At 39.1% G+C, this 13,957-nt stretch overlaps 1 protein-coding gene across 1 annotated transcript in view; it reads right to left on the bottom strand.

Moving 5' to 3' along the window:
* Nucleotides 1–13,957, bottom strand: part of ATP10A (ATPase phospholipid transporting 10A (putative)) — a 210,915-nt gene that overhangs the window by 17,871 nt on the left and 179,087 nt on the right.

Here is a 13,957-nt window from a genome sequence, read left to right as displayed (position 1 = left end):
AGGCTATTCATGAGGTGCAATCAAAAATGGAGGCACTAACTGCTAGGATAAATGAGGCAGAAGAGAGAATCAGTAATATAGAAGACCAAATGATGGAAAATAAAGAGGCTGAGAAAAAGAGAGATAAACAACTACAGGATCATGAGGGCAGAATTCGAGAGATAAGCAGTAAGACGAAACAACATTAGAATAATTGGGATCCCAGAAGAAGAAGAAAGAGAGAGGGGCAGAAGGTATATTGGAGCAAATAGTAGCAGAGAACTTCCCTAATGTGGGGAAGTAAACAGGCATCAAAATCCAGGAGGCACGGAGAACTCCTCTCAAAATCAGGTCAACACCGCAACATCTAATAGTAAAACTTACAAGTCTCACAGACAAAAAGAAAATCTTGAAACGGGCTTGGGAGAAGAGATATGTAACCTACAATGGTAGAAACATTAGATTGGCAACAGACCTATCCACAGAGACCTGGCAGGCCAGAAAGGACTGGCATGATATCTTCAGAGCAATAACAAGAAAGATAGGCAGCCAAGAATACTATATCCAGCTAGGCTGTCATTAAAAATAGAAGGAGAGATAAAAAGCTTCCAGGACAAACAAAAACTAAAGGAATTTGCAAACACGAAACCAGTCCTCCAAGAAATATTGAAAGGGGTCATCTAAGCAAAATGAGAGCCTAAAAGCAGCATAGATCAGATAGGAAAGCAGACAATATACAGTAACAGTCACCTTACAGGCAATACAATGTCACTAAATTCATATCTTTCAATAGTTATCCTGAATGTAAATGGGCTAAATGCCCCAATCAAAAGACACAGGCTATCAGATTGGATTAAAAAACAAGGCCCATCAATATGTTGTATGCAAGAGACTCATTTTAGACCCAAAGATACCCCCAGATTGAAAGTGAGGGGGTGGAAAACCATGGACACCAAAAGAAAGCTGGGGTGGCAATCCTTATATCAGACAAATTAGATTTTAAAACAAAGACTGTAATAAGAGATGAGGAAGGACACTATATCCTACTTAAAGGGTCTATCCAAAAAGAAGATCTAACAATTGTAAATATCTATGTCCCTAACATGGGGGCAGCCAATTATATAAGGCAATTAGTAACAAAAGCAAAGAAACACATTGACAACAACACAATAATAGTGGGGGACTTTATCACCCCCCTGACTGAAATGGACAGATCATCTAAGCAAAAGATCAACAAGGAAATAAAGACTTTAAATGACACACTGGACCAAATGGACTTCACAGTCATATTCAGAGCATTCCTTCCCAAAGCAACGGAATACACATTCTTCTCTAGTGCCCATGGAACATTCTCCAGAATGGATCACATCCTAGGTCGCAAATCAGGTCTCAACCGGTACCAAAAGATTGGGATTATTCCCTGCATATTTTCAGACCACAATGCTTTGAAACTAGAACTCAATCACAAGATGAAAGTCAGAAAAATCTCAAATACATGGAGGCTAAAGAGCATCGTACTAATGAATGAATGGGTCAAACAGGAAATTAAAGAAGAATCAAATAAATTCATGGAAACCAATGAAAATGAAATTACACGTGTTCAAAATCTTTGGGATACAGCAAAGGCAGTCCTAAAAGGAAAGTATATAGCAATACAAGCCTTTCTCAAGAAACACGAAGTCTCAAATACACAACCTAAAACCTACACCTAAAGGAGCTAGAGAAAAAAAGCAAATAAAGCCTAAACCCAGCAGGAGAAGAGAAATCATAAAGATCAGAGGAGAAAGCAATGAATTAGAAACCAAAAGAACAGTAGAACAGATCAACAAAAGTAGGAGCTGGTTCTCTGAAAGATTTAACAAGATTGATAAACCCTGGACAGACTTATCAAAAAGAAAAGAGAAATGACCCAAATCAACAAAATCATGAATGAAAGAGGAGAGATCACAACCAACACCAAAGAAATACAAACAATTATAAGAACATATTATGAGCAAATCTATGCCAGCAAATTAGATATCTGGAAGAAATGGATGCATTCCTAGAGATGTGTCAACTACCAAAATTGAACCAGGAAGAAATAGAAAACCTGAACAGACCTATAACCACTAAGGAAATTGAAGCAGTCATCAAAAATCTCCCAACAAACAAAAGCCCAGGGCCAGATGGCTTCCCAGGGGAATCTTACCAAACATTTCAAGAAGAATTAATACCTATTCTCCTGAAACTGTTCCAAAAAATAGAAATGGAAGGAAAACTTCCAAACGCATTTTATGAGGCCACCATTACCTTGATCCCAAAACCAGACAAAGACCCCATCAAAAAGGAGAATTACAGACAAATATCCTTGATGAACATGGATGCAAAAATTCTCACCAAAATACTAGCCAATAGGATCCAACCGTATATTAAAAGGATTATTCACCATGACCAAGTGGGATTTATCCCTGGGCTGCAAGGTTGGTTCAACATCCGCAAATCCATCAACGTGTTAAATACATTAAATACATTAACAAAAGAAAGAACAAGAATCATACGATCCTCTCAATAGATGCAGAAAAGAATTTGACAAGTACAGCATCCTTTCTTGATCAAAACACTTCAGAGTATAGGGATAGAGGGTACATGCCTTAATATCACAAAAGCCATCTATGAAAAACCCACAGCAAATATCATTCTCAATGGGGAAAAGCTGAGAGCTTTCCCCCTAAGGTCAGGACCGTGGCAGGGATGTCCACTATCACCACTGCTATTCCACATAGTATTACAAGTCCTAGCAACAGCAATCAGACAACAAAAAGAAGTCAAAGGCATCCAAATTGGCAAAGAGGAAGTCAAACTCTCACTTTGCACATGATATGATACTGTATGTGGAAAACCCAAAAGATTCCACCCCAAAACTGCTAGAACTCATATAGGAATTCAGTAAAGTAGCAGGATATAAAATCAATGCACAGAAATCAGTGGCATTCCTATACACCAACAACAAGACAGAAAAGAGACAAATCAAGGACTTGATCCCATTTACAATTGCACCCAAAACTAAGATACCTAGGAATAAATTTAACCAAAGAGGCAAAGGATCTGTACTCAGAAAACTATAAAATACTCATGAAGGAAACTGAAGAAGATACAAAAAATGGAAAAATGTTCCATGTTCATGGATTGGAAGAACAAACCTTGTGAAGATGTCAATGCTACCTAGAGCAATCTACACATTCAATGCAATCCCCATCAAAAGACCATCCACTTTTTTCAAAGAAATGGAACAAATAATCCTAAAAGTCGTATGGAATCAGAAGAGACCCCGAATAACCAGAGGAATAATGAAAAAGAAAAGCAATGCTGGTGGCATCACAATTCCAGACTTCCACCTCTATTACAAAGCTGTCATTATCAAGACAGTATGGTACTGGCACTAAAACAGACCCATAGATCAGTGGAACAGAATAGAGAGCCCAGAAATCGACACTCAACTCTATGGTCAACTCATCTTTGACAAAGCAGGAAAGAATGTCCAATGAAAAAGGACAGTCTCTCCAACAAATGGTGTTGGGAAAATTGGACAGCCTCATGCAGAAGAATGAAACTGGACCATTTCCTTACACCACACACAAACATAGACTCCAAATGGTTGAAAGACCAAAACATGAGACAGGAGTCCATCAAAACCCTAATTGAGAACACAGGTAGCAACCTCTTCGACCTCAGCTGCAGCAACTTCTTCCTAGAAACATCGCCAAAGGCAAGGGAAGCAAGGGCAAAAATGAACTATTGGGATGTCATCAAGATAAAAAGCTTTTGCACAGCAAAAGAAACAGTCCACAAAACCAAAAGACAACCTACAGAATGGGAGAAAATATTTGCAAATGACATATCAGATAAAGGGCTAGTATCCAAAATCTATAAAGAACTTATCAAAATCAACACCCAAAGAACAAATAATCCAATCAAGAAATGGGCAGAAGACATGAACAGACATTGTTCCAAAGAAGACATCGAAATGGCCAACAGACACATGAAAAAGTGCTCAACATCACTCGGCATCAGGGAAATCCAAATCAAAACGTCAATGAGGTACCACCTCACACCAGTCAGAATGGCTAAAATTAACAAGTCCCGAAACGACAGATGTTGGCGGGGATGCGGAGAAAGGGGAACTCTCCTACACCGTTGGTGGGAATGCAAGCTGGTGCAACCCTCTGGCAAACAGTATGGAGGTTCCTCAGAAAGTTGAAAATAGAGCTACCATACGATCCAGCCATTGCACCACTGGGTATTTACTCCAAAGTTCCAATGTAGGGATCCGAAAGGGTTCGTGCACCCCAATGTTTATAGCATCAATGTCCACAATAGCTAAACTGTGGAAAGAGCCAAGATGTCCATCGACAGATGGATAAAGAAGAAGTGGAATATATACAGAATGGAATATTATGCAGCCATCAAAAGGAATGAGATCTTGCCACTTGCAATGACGTGGATGGAACTAGAGGGTGTTATATTGACTGAAAGAAGTCAATCAGAGAAAGACATGTATCATATGACCTCACTGATATGAGGAATTCTTAATCTCAGGAAACAAGCTTAGGTGTGCTGGAGTGGTGGGGGGTGGGAGGGATGGGGTGGCTGGGTGATAGACTTTGGGGAGTGTATGTGCTATGGTGAGTGCTGTGAATTGTGCAAGACTGTTGAATCACAGATCTGTACTTCTAAAACAAATAAAGCAATATATGTTAAGAAAAAAAAAGAAGAAGATAGCAAGGGGGAAGAATGAAGGGGAGTAAGTCAGAGGGGGAGACGAACCATGAGAGATAATGGACCCTGAAAAACAAACTGAGGGTTCTAGAGGGGAGGGGGGTGGGTGGATGGGTTAGCCTGCTGATGGGTATTGAAGAGGGCACATTCTGCGTGGAGCACTGGGTGTTATTCACAAACAATGAATCATGGAACAGTACATCAAAAACTAATGATGTAATGTATGGTGATTAACATAACAATAGAGAAATTAAAAAAGAATAAAGAAAAACACCATACAAATCCCCATATAATGGTTTTCTTCAAAATAAATTACCAGTACTGTCAAGTCATCAAAAACAAAATTTAAGAAACTGTTATAGCCAATAAGAGCCCAAGGAAAAATGACAATTAAATGTAATGTGTGTATTCTGTATGAGATCCTGGAACACAGAAAGGATATTAGGTAAAAATTAGGACAATGTGAATATAGCATAGATTTTATTTTGTTTATTATTCTTATTCTTATTTAGAGGTGGGGGAGAGGCAGAGGGACAGAGAGAATCTCAAGCAGGCTCCAGGCCCAGCACAGAGCCTGATGTGGGGCTCGATCTCACAACCCTGAAATCACGACCTTAGCCAAAATCAAGAGTCAGACTGTTAACTTACTGGGCCATCCAGGCACCCTAAATATAGATTTTAGTAAGTAATTATATGTCAACATTGGTTCATTGATTATGGTAAAGATGTTAATAATAGGAATATTATTGTGTAGATTATATGGGAACTCTCAATACTATCTTTGCAATTTTTCTGTAAATTTAAAACCATTGTATATATAAAGTTTATTTTTTAAAACATCACCACATGGCCCAAGAGCAGAATGGAGATAACAGAAAAGTCAGTGAACTCAAAGATCAATAGAAATTAACCAATTTGACCAAGAGAGAAAGAAAAATTGAAAAATGAAAGCCTCAGCGAGCCTTGAGGCAAACCAGAAGACCTGACATTCATGTCATCAGTCTTCCAGAAGAGGAGCAATTGTAGCACGAAAAAAGTGTCTGAAGAAATAAATAATGGCTAAAAACTTGCCAAATTTAGTGAAAGATATAACCCCACAGATTCAAGCAGCTCAGCAAAACCCAGAGTATCAATTTAAAAACTCTGTGCCCAAACAGACCATAATCAAACTGCTTAAACTAAAGGCAAAAAAAAAACAAAACCAACCCCAAATCAAAACATCCAGATAAAAATGATGCATTAGCTATAGATTTGGATGACTGTTGATTTTGCCTAGAAACCATGGTGAAATAAAGGCATTCTCTGATAAAGAAAAGAGAATCTGTTGCCAGTAGACCTACTCTAAAGGAATTGCTGAAGGAAGTTCTTCAGACTAAGAGTAAAAAAAATGCCACAAAGACACTTGTAACACCAAGGATGAAATAAGTGTGACAGAAATCGTCAATATTCACATAAATAAAATGGGCTATTCTTTTCCTTTTGACTTCTTTAAAATATGCTTTTTGATTGAAAGTAAAAATTATTATCTGACAAAGATTTCAATCTCTGTTGCTTTCATATAGAAGACACCTACAACGTAAAGGGGTAAAGGGAGACACGAGGTGAGACTTCTTCATTCCACTCAAAGTAGCAAAATACTGATTGTAAGTAGACAGTGATGATTTAAGTATGCATATTGTAAACGCTAAAAACCCAAGTAAAGTGATATTATCAAAGGAAAGAGACACATTAAACTGGAATACTAGGGCGGAGCAAGATGGCGGAGGAGTAGGAGACCTGGATTTCGTCTGGCCTCAGGAATTGAGCTGGGTAGGGATCAAATCATTCTGAACACCTACGAACTCAACAGGAGATTGAAGAAAAGAATAGCAACAACTCTCTGAACAGAAAAGCGACCACTTTCTGGAAGGTAGGACATAAGGAGAAGTGAATCCGAGTCGATATTCCGGAGGATAGACGGCGGGGGAGGGGGCCTCCATCGGCCGCTTCTGGCAAGTGATAGAACTGGGGAGCACAAAGTCTGAACTTCTACAAGTCGGCTCCGCGGAGGGACGTCGCTCCAGTGGCTAAGCAGGGGGTGGAACTGTCGTGGGACAGTGTGGTCTCAGGACCCTTCGGGTCACAGAAAGACAGGGGGTGCCTGAGTGCGGCAGAGCTCCCAGGTATTGGAGCGGGGAGGCTGGCTGCAGAGACGGAGCCGAGGAGCGGGCTCTCAGCTCAGGGATGCCATAAACTGTGATCGGTGACACAGGCCACTGCTCCTCTAGCAGGGACCCAACAAGCGGCAGATTCAGCGAGACTCCCCTTCCTCCCCTGGGAGGAGCAGCGTGGGAGCACACCACAGGGATCTGCTGGGTTTCGAGACTCCAGTCGGGGTCGTATGCAAGAGATAGAAACGCTCGGTCACAGGCCGGTTGAGCATGGAGTGCAGCTAGAGACCGCGGAGATGGGAGTGATTGACTGCTTTTCTCTGGGGGCGCACTGAGGAGCAGGGTCCTGAGTTCTTGGCTCCTACAGGGTGGAGATTGGGAGGCCGCCATTTTCACTCTTGTCCTCCATAGCTGTACCATAAGCTTGCAGGGAACAAAAGCTCCCAAGAGCAACCCCGAGCAGATTACTTAGCCCGACCTGGCAAGGGTGGGGCAATTCTGCCTCTAGCAAAGACATTTGGGAACCATGGCAACAGGCCCCTCTCCCAGAAGATCAGCAAGAACAGCCATCCAAGACCAAGTTTATGGATCAATGAGAACGGGAGAACTCCAGAGCTAGGGGAATATGGCACATGGAACCATGGATTTTTTACCATGATTCTTTAGTCTTTCTAAGTTATTTTTTTAACTTTTTTTTAAATTTTTCTTTTTCCCTTTTTCAACCAACATCTTATCAATCCCTTTTTAAAAAGAACATTTTTATATTTTTAGAGTCATATTCTATCCCTGCATAGTAGTTACCCTTATTTTTAGCATATATATATATAAGTTGTTCTCTCAATTTTGAGATACAGTTTCTTCTAACAGATCAAAATATAACCTAAATCTCTAGTATATGGCTTTGTTCCAGTCTCCTGCCTGATCACATTCTCTCCCTTGTTTTTTTTTTAATCCTCTTTCTTTTTTCAAACAACTTATCGTAGCAATTCCTTTTACAAAATTTTTTATAATTTTCATCTTTACATTCATATTCCATCCCTTCATTGTATCAACCCTTATTTTTGTACATATATAAATTTTTCTTTCTTTAAAATCTTGGGAGGCACTTTCTTCTAACAGACCAAAATACACCCAAAATCTAGTGTGTGGCACTGTCTATGCACCAGCCTGATCATATTTGATCATATTCTGTTTTTTTCTTGTTTTGTTCTGTTTTTGTTTATCTTTTTTTTTTTTTTTTTTTCCTTTCTTTCCCTTTCTTTTCCCCCAGCTTCGGGTCTTTTCTGATTTGTTTAGAGTATATTTTCTGGGGACGTTGTTACCCTGTTAGCATTTTGTTCTCTCATTCATCTATTCTCCTCTGGACAAAATGACAAGACGGAAAAAAGCACCTCAACAGAAAGAACAAGAGGTAGTACCGACTGCCAGGGACCTACTCAATACGGACATTAGTATGATTTGGAAATAGAGTTGAGAATCATGATTTTAAAGATACTAGCTGGGCTTGAAAAAAGCATGGAAGTTATTAGAGAAACCCTTTCTGGAGAAATAAAATAACTAAAATATAACCAAGTCAAAATCAAAAAGTCTATTAATGAGGTGCAATAAAAAATGGGGGCACTAACTGCTAGGATAAATGAGGCAGAAGAGAGAATCAGTAATATAAAAGACCAAATAATGGAAAATAAAGAAGCTGAAAAAAAGAGAAATAAACAACTACTGGATCACTAAGGCAGAATTCGAGAGATAAGGGATACGATAAGACGAAACAACATTAGAATAATTGGGATCCCAGAAGAAGAAGAAAGAGAGAGAGGGGCAGAAGGTACATTGGAGCTAATTATATAGAGAACTTCCCTAATTTGGGGAAGGAAACAGGCATCAAAATCCAGGAGGCACAGAGAACCCCTCTCAAAATTAATAAAAATAGGTCAACATCCCGACATCTAAAAGAAAACTTACAAGTCTCAGAGACAAAAAGAAAATCCTGAAGGAAGCTCGAGAGAAGAGATATGTAACCTACAATGGCAGAAACATTAGACTGGCAACAGACCTATCCACAGAGACCTGGCAGGCCAGAAAGGACTGGCATAGTATCTTAAGAGCACTAAACAAGAAAAATATGCAGCCAAGAATACTATACCAAGATAGGCTGTCATTGACAATAAAAGGAGAGACAAAAAGGTTCCAGGACAAACAAAAACTAAAGGAATTTGCAAACACAAAACCAGCCCTACAAGAAATATTGAAAGGGGTCCTCTAAGCAAAGAGAGCCTAAAAGCAACATACACCAGAAAGGAACACAGACAATATACAGTAACCTTCACCTTACAGGCAATACAATGGCACTAAATTCATAACTTTACATAGTAACCCTGAATGTAAATGGGCTAAATGCCCCAATCAAAAGACACAGGCTATCAGATTGGATAAAAAATACAAGGTCCATCGATATGCTGTCTGCAAGAAACTCATTGTAGACCCAAAGATACCCCGACATTGAAAGTGAGGGGGTGGAAAACCACTTACCATGCTAATGGGCACCAAAAGAAAGCTGGTATGGCATTCCTTTTATCAGACAGGTTAGATTTTAAACCAAAGACTGTAATAAGAGATGAAGAAGGACACGATATTCTACTTAAAGGGTCTATCCAACAAGAAGATCTAACAGTTGTAAATATCTATGCCCCTAACATGGGAGCAGCCAATTATATAAGGCAATTAATAACAAAAGCAAAGAAACACATTGACAACAATACAATAATAGTGGGGAATTTAATACCCCCCTGACTGAAATGGACAGATCATCTAAACAAAAGATCAACAAGGAAATAAAGACTTTAAATGACACACTGGACCAAATGGACTTCACAGACATATTCAGAATATTCCATCCCAAAGCAACAGAATACACATTCTTCTCTACTTCCCATGGAACATTATCCAGAAGAGATCACATCCTAGGTCACAAATCCGGTCTCAAATGGTACCAAAAGATTGGGATTATTCCCTGCATATTTTCAGACTACAATGCTTTGAAACTAGAACTCAATCACAAGATGAAAGTCGGAAAGAATTCAAATACATGGAGGTTAAAGAGCATCCTACTAAAGAATGAATGGGTCAACCAGAAAATTAAAGAAGAATTAAAAAATATTCATGGAAACCAATGAAAATGAAAACACAACTGTTCAAAATCTTTGGGATACAGCAAAGGCAGTCCTAAGAGGAAAGTATATAGCAATACAAGCCTTTCTCAAGAAACAAGAAAGGTCTCAAATACACAACCTAACCCTACACCTAAAGGAGCTAGAGAATACACAGCAAATAAAGCCTACACACAGCAAGAACAGAGAAATAATAAAATCAGAGCAGAAATCAATGAACTAGAAACCAAAAGAACAGTAGAACAGATCAACGAAACTAGGAGGTGGTTCTTTGAAAGAATTAACAAGATTGATAAACCTCTGGCCAGACTTATCAAAAAGAAAAGAGAAACGACCCAAATCGACAAAAACATGAATGAAAGAGGACAGATCACAACCAACACCAAAGAAATACAAACAATTATAAGAACATATTATGAGCAACTCTATGCCAGCAAATTAGATAACCTGGAAGAAATGGGTGCATAGTTGTATGGGTGCATACAACTAGAGATGTATCAACTACCAAAACTGCACCAGGAAGAAATAGAAAACCTGAACAGACCTATAACCATTAAGGAAATTGAAGCAGTCATCAAAAATGTCCCAACAAAACCCCAAGGCCAGATGGCTTCCCAGGGGAATTCTACCAAACATTTAAAGAAGAATTAATACCTATTCTCCTGAAACTATTCCATAAAATATAAATGGAAGGAAAACTTCCAAACTCATTTTATGAGGGCACCATTACCTTGATCCCAAAACCAAGCCCCATCCAAGAGGAGAGTTACAGACCAATATCCTTGATGAACACGGATGCAAAAATTCGTACCAAAGTACTAGCCAATAGGATCCAACAGTACATTAAAAGGATAATTCACCACGACCAAGTGGGATTTATCCCTGGGCTGCAAGGTTGGTTCAACATCTGCATATCAATCAATGTGATACAATACTTTAACAAAAGAAAGAACAAGAATCATATGATCCTCTCAATAGATGCAGAAAAAGCATTTGACAAAGTACAGCATCCTTTCTTGATCAAAACTCTTCAGAGTATAGGGATAGAGGGTACATACCTCAATATCATAAAAGTCATCTATGAAAAACCTACAGCGAATATCATTCTCAATGGGGAAAAACTGAGAGCTTTCCCCCTAAGGTCAGGAATGTGGCAGGGATGTCCAGTATCACCATTGTTATTCAACATAGTATTAGAAGTCCTAGGCACAGCAAACAGACAACAAAAAGAAATCAAAGGCATCCAAATCGGCAAAGAAGAAGTCAAACTCTCACTCTTTGCACATGGTATGATACTTTATGTGGAAAACCCAAAAGACTCCACCCCAAAACTGCTAGAACTCATATAGGAATTCAGTAAAGTGGCAGGATATAAAATCAATGTCCAGAAATCAGTGGCATTCCTATACACCAACAACAAGACAGAAGAAAGAGAAATTAAGGAGTCAATCCCATTTACAATTGCACCCAAAACCATTAGATACCTAGGAATAAATCTAACCAAAGAGGCAAAGGATCTGTACTCAGAAAACTATAAAATACTCATGAAAGAAACTGAGGAAGACACAAAGAAATGGAAAAATGTTCCATGCTCATGGATTGGAAGAAAAAATATTGTGAAGATGTCAATGCTACCTAGAGCAATCTACACATTCAATGCAATCCCCATCAAAAGACCATCCACTTTTTTCAAAGAAATGGAACAAATAATCCTACAATTTGTACGGAACCAGAAAAGACCCTGAATACCCAGAGAAATGTTGAAAAAGAAAAGCAAAGCTGGCGACATCACAATTCCAGACTTCGAGTTCTATCTATTACAAAGCTGTTCATCATCAAGACAGTATTGGACTGGCACAAAAACAGGCACATAGATCAATGGAACAGAATAGAGAGCCTAGAAATGGACCCTCAACTGTATGGTCAACTAATCTTTGGCAAAGCAGGAAAGAATATTCAATGGAAAAAAAGACAGTCTTCAACAAATGGTGTTGGGAAAATTGGACAGCCACATGCAGAAGAATGACACTGAACCATTTCCTTATACCACACACAAAAATAGACTCAAAATGGTTGAAAGACTTAAATGTGAGACAGGAGTCCATCAAATTCCTAAAGGAGAACACAGGCAGCAATCTTTGACCTCAGCCGCAGCAACTTCTTCCTAGAAACATTACCAAAGGCAAGGGAAGCAAGGGCAAAAATGAACTACTGGGACTTCATCAAGATAAAAAGCTTTTGCACAGCAAAACAGTCAACAAAACCAAAAGACAACTGACTGAATGGGAGAAGATATTTGCAAATGACATATCAGATAAAGGGCTAGTATCCAAAATCTATAAAGAACTTATCAAACTCAACACCCAAAGAACAAATGATCCAATCAAGAAATGGACAGAAGACATGAACAGACATTGTTCCAAAGAAGACATCCAAATGGCCAACAGACACCAGAAAAAGTGCTCAACATTGTTCAGCATCAGGGAAATCCAAATCGAAACCTCAATGAGATACCACCTCACACCAGTCAGAATGGCTAAAATTAACAAGTCAGGAAACGACAGATGTTGGCGGGGATTCAGAGAAAGGGGAACCCTCCTACAGTGTTGGTGGGAATGCAAGCTGGTGCAACCACTCTGGAAAACAGTATGGAGGTTCCTCAAAATGTAAAATAGAGCTACCATATGATACAGCAATTGCACTACTGGGTATTTACCCCAAAGATACAAATGTAGGGATCTGAAGGGGTACGTCCATCCCAATGTTCATAGCAGCAATGTCCACAATACGCAACCCGTGGAAAGAGCCAAGATGTCTATCAAGAGATGAACAGATAAAGAATAAGTGGTATATATATAGAATGGAATATTATGCAGCCATCAAAAGGAATGAGATCTTGCCATTTGCCCCCATGTGGATGGAACTGGAGGGTGTTATGCTAAGCGAAATAAGTCAATCAGAGAAAGACATGTGTCATATGACCTCACTGATATGAGGAATTCTTAATCTCAGGAAAGAAACTAAGGTTTGCTGGAATGGGGGGGTGGGAGGGATGGGGTGGCTGGGCGATAGACTTTGGGGAGGGTATGTGCTGTGGTGAGCGCAGTGAATTGTGCAAGACTGTTGAATCACAGATCTGTACCTCTGAAACAAATAATGCAATATATGTTGAGAAAAAAAAAGAAGATAGCAGGAGGGGAAGAACAAAGGGGAGGAACTGGAGGGGTGACGAACCATGATAGACGATGGACCCTGAAAAACAAACTGAGTGTTCTAGAGGGGAGTGGGTGGGAGGATGGGTTAGCGTGGTGATGGGTATTAAGGAGGGTACGTTCTGCATGGAGCACTGGGTGGTATGCATAAACAATGAATCATGGAACACTACATCAAAAACTAATTATGTAATGTATGGTGATTAACATAACATAATAAAAAAATAAAATGCAAAAAAGAAAAAATGGAATACTAAAAGATACTTTAAGTAACCCAAAGGAAGGTGGTAAAGGGAATGGAAGAACTGAAAACAGAAAGAATAATCAGGGAAAAAAACTACCAATAAAAGACTTCTAAAAAAAACCCAGAGGGCAGCATGATACTGGTGAAGGGATAGACCCACAGGCCAGTGCACCAGAACAGAATATCCAGAAATAGACCCTAAAAAACATGACCAACTGATTTTCAATGAAAGTGTAAAGACAATTTAGTGGAAAAAAAGACTTTTCAACAAATGGTGCTGGATTAGTCAGCTATATGCAGTAGAATGAAGTTTGATCTGAACCTTATCCAAAATTCCACACAAAATGGAATGTGTCTAAAGGTGCAACAATAAACTACAAAACTTTTGGAACAATATATAGGAGAAATCTTTGTGGCTAGGCACATCTTAAATGTAACAGCTAAATGATA

The sequence above is a fragment of the Callorhinus ursinus genome, unplaced genomic scaffold, assembly GCF_003265705.2.
Source record: "Callorhinus ursinus isolate GAN/ISIS: 27379988/994484 unplaced genomic scaffold, GSC_fseal_2.0 scaffold78, whole genome shotgun sequence".
NCBI lineage: Eukaryota > Metazoa > Chordata > Mammalia > Carnivora > Otariidae > Callorhinus > Callorhinus ursinus.
This window is presented reverse-complemented; position numbering and strand designations above follow the sequence as displayed.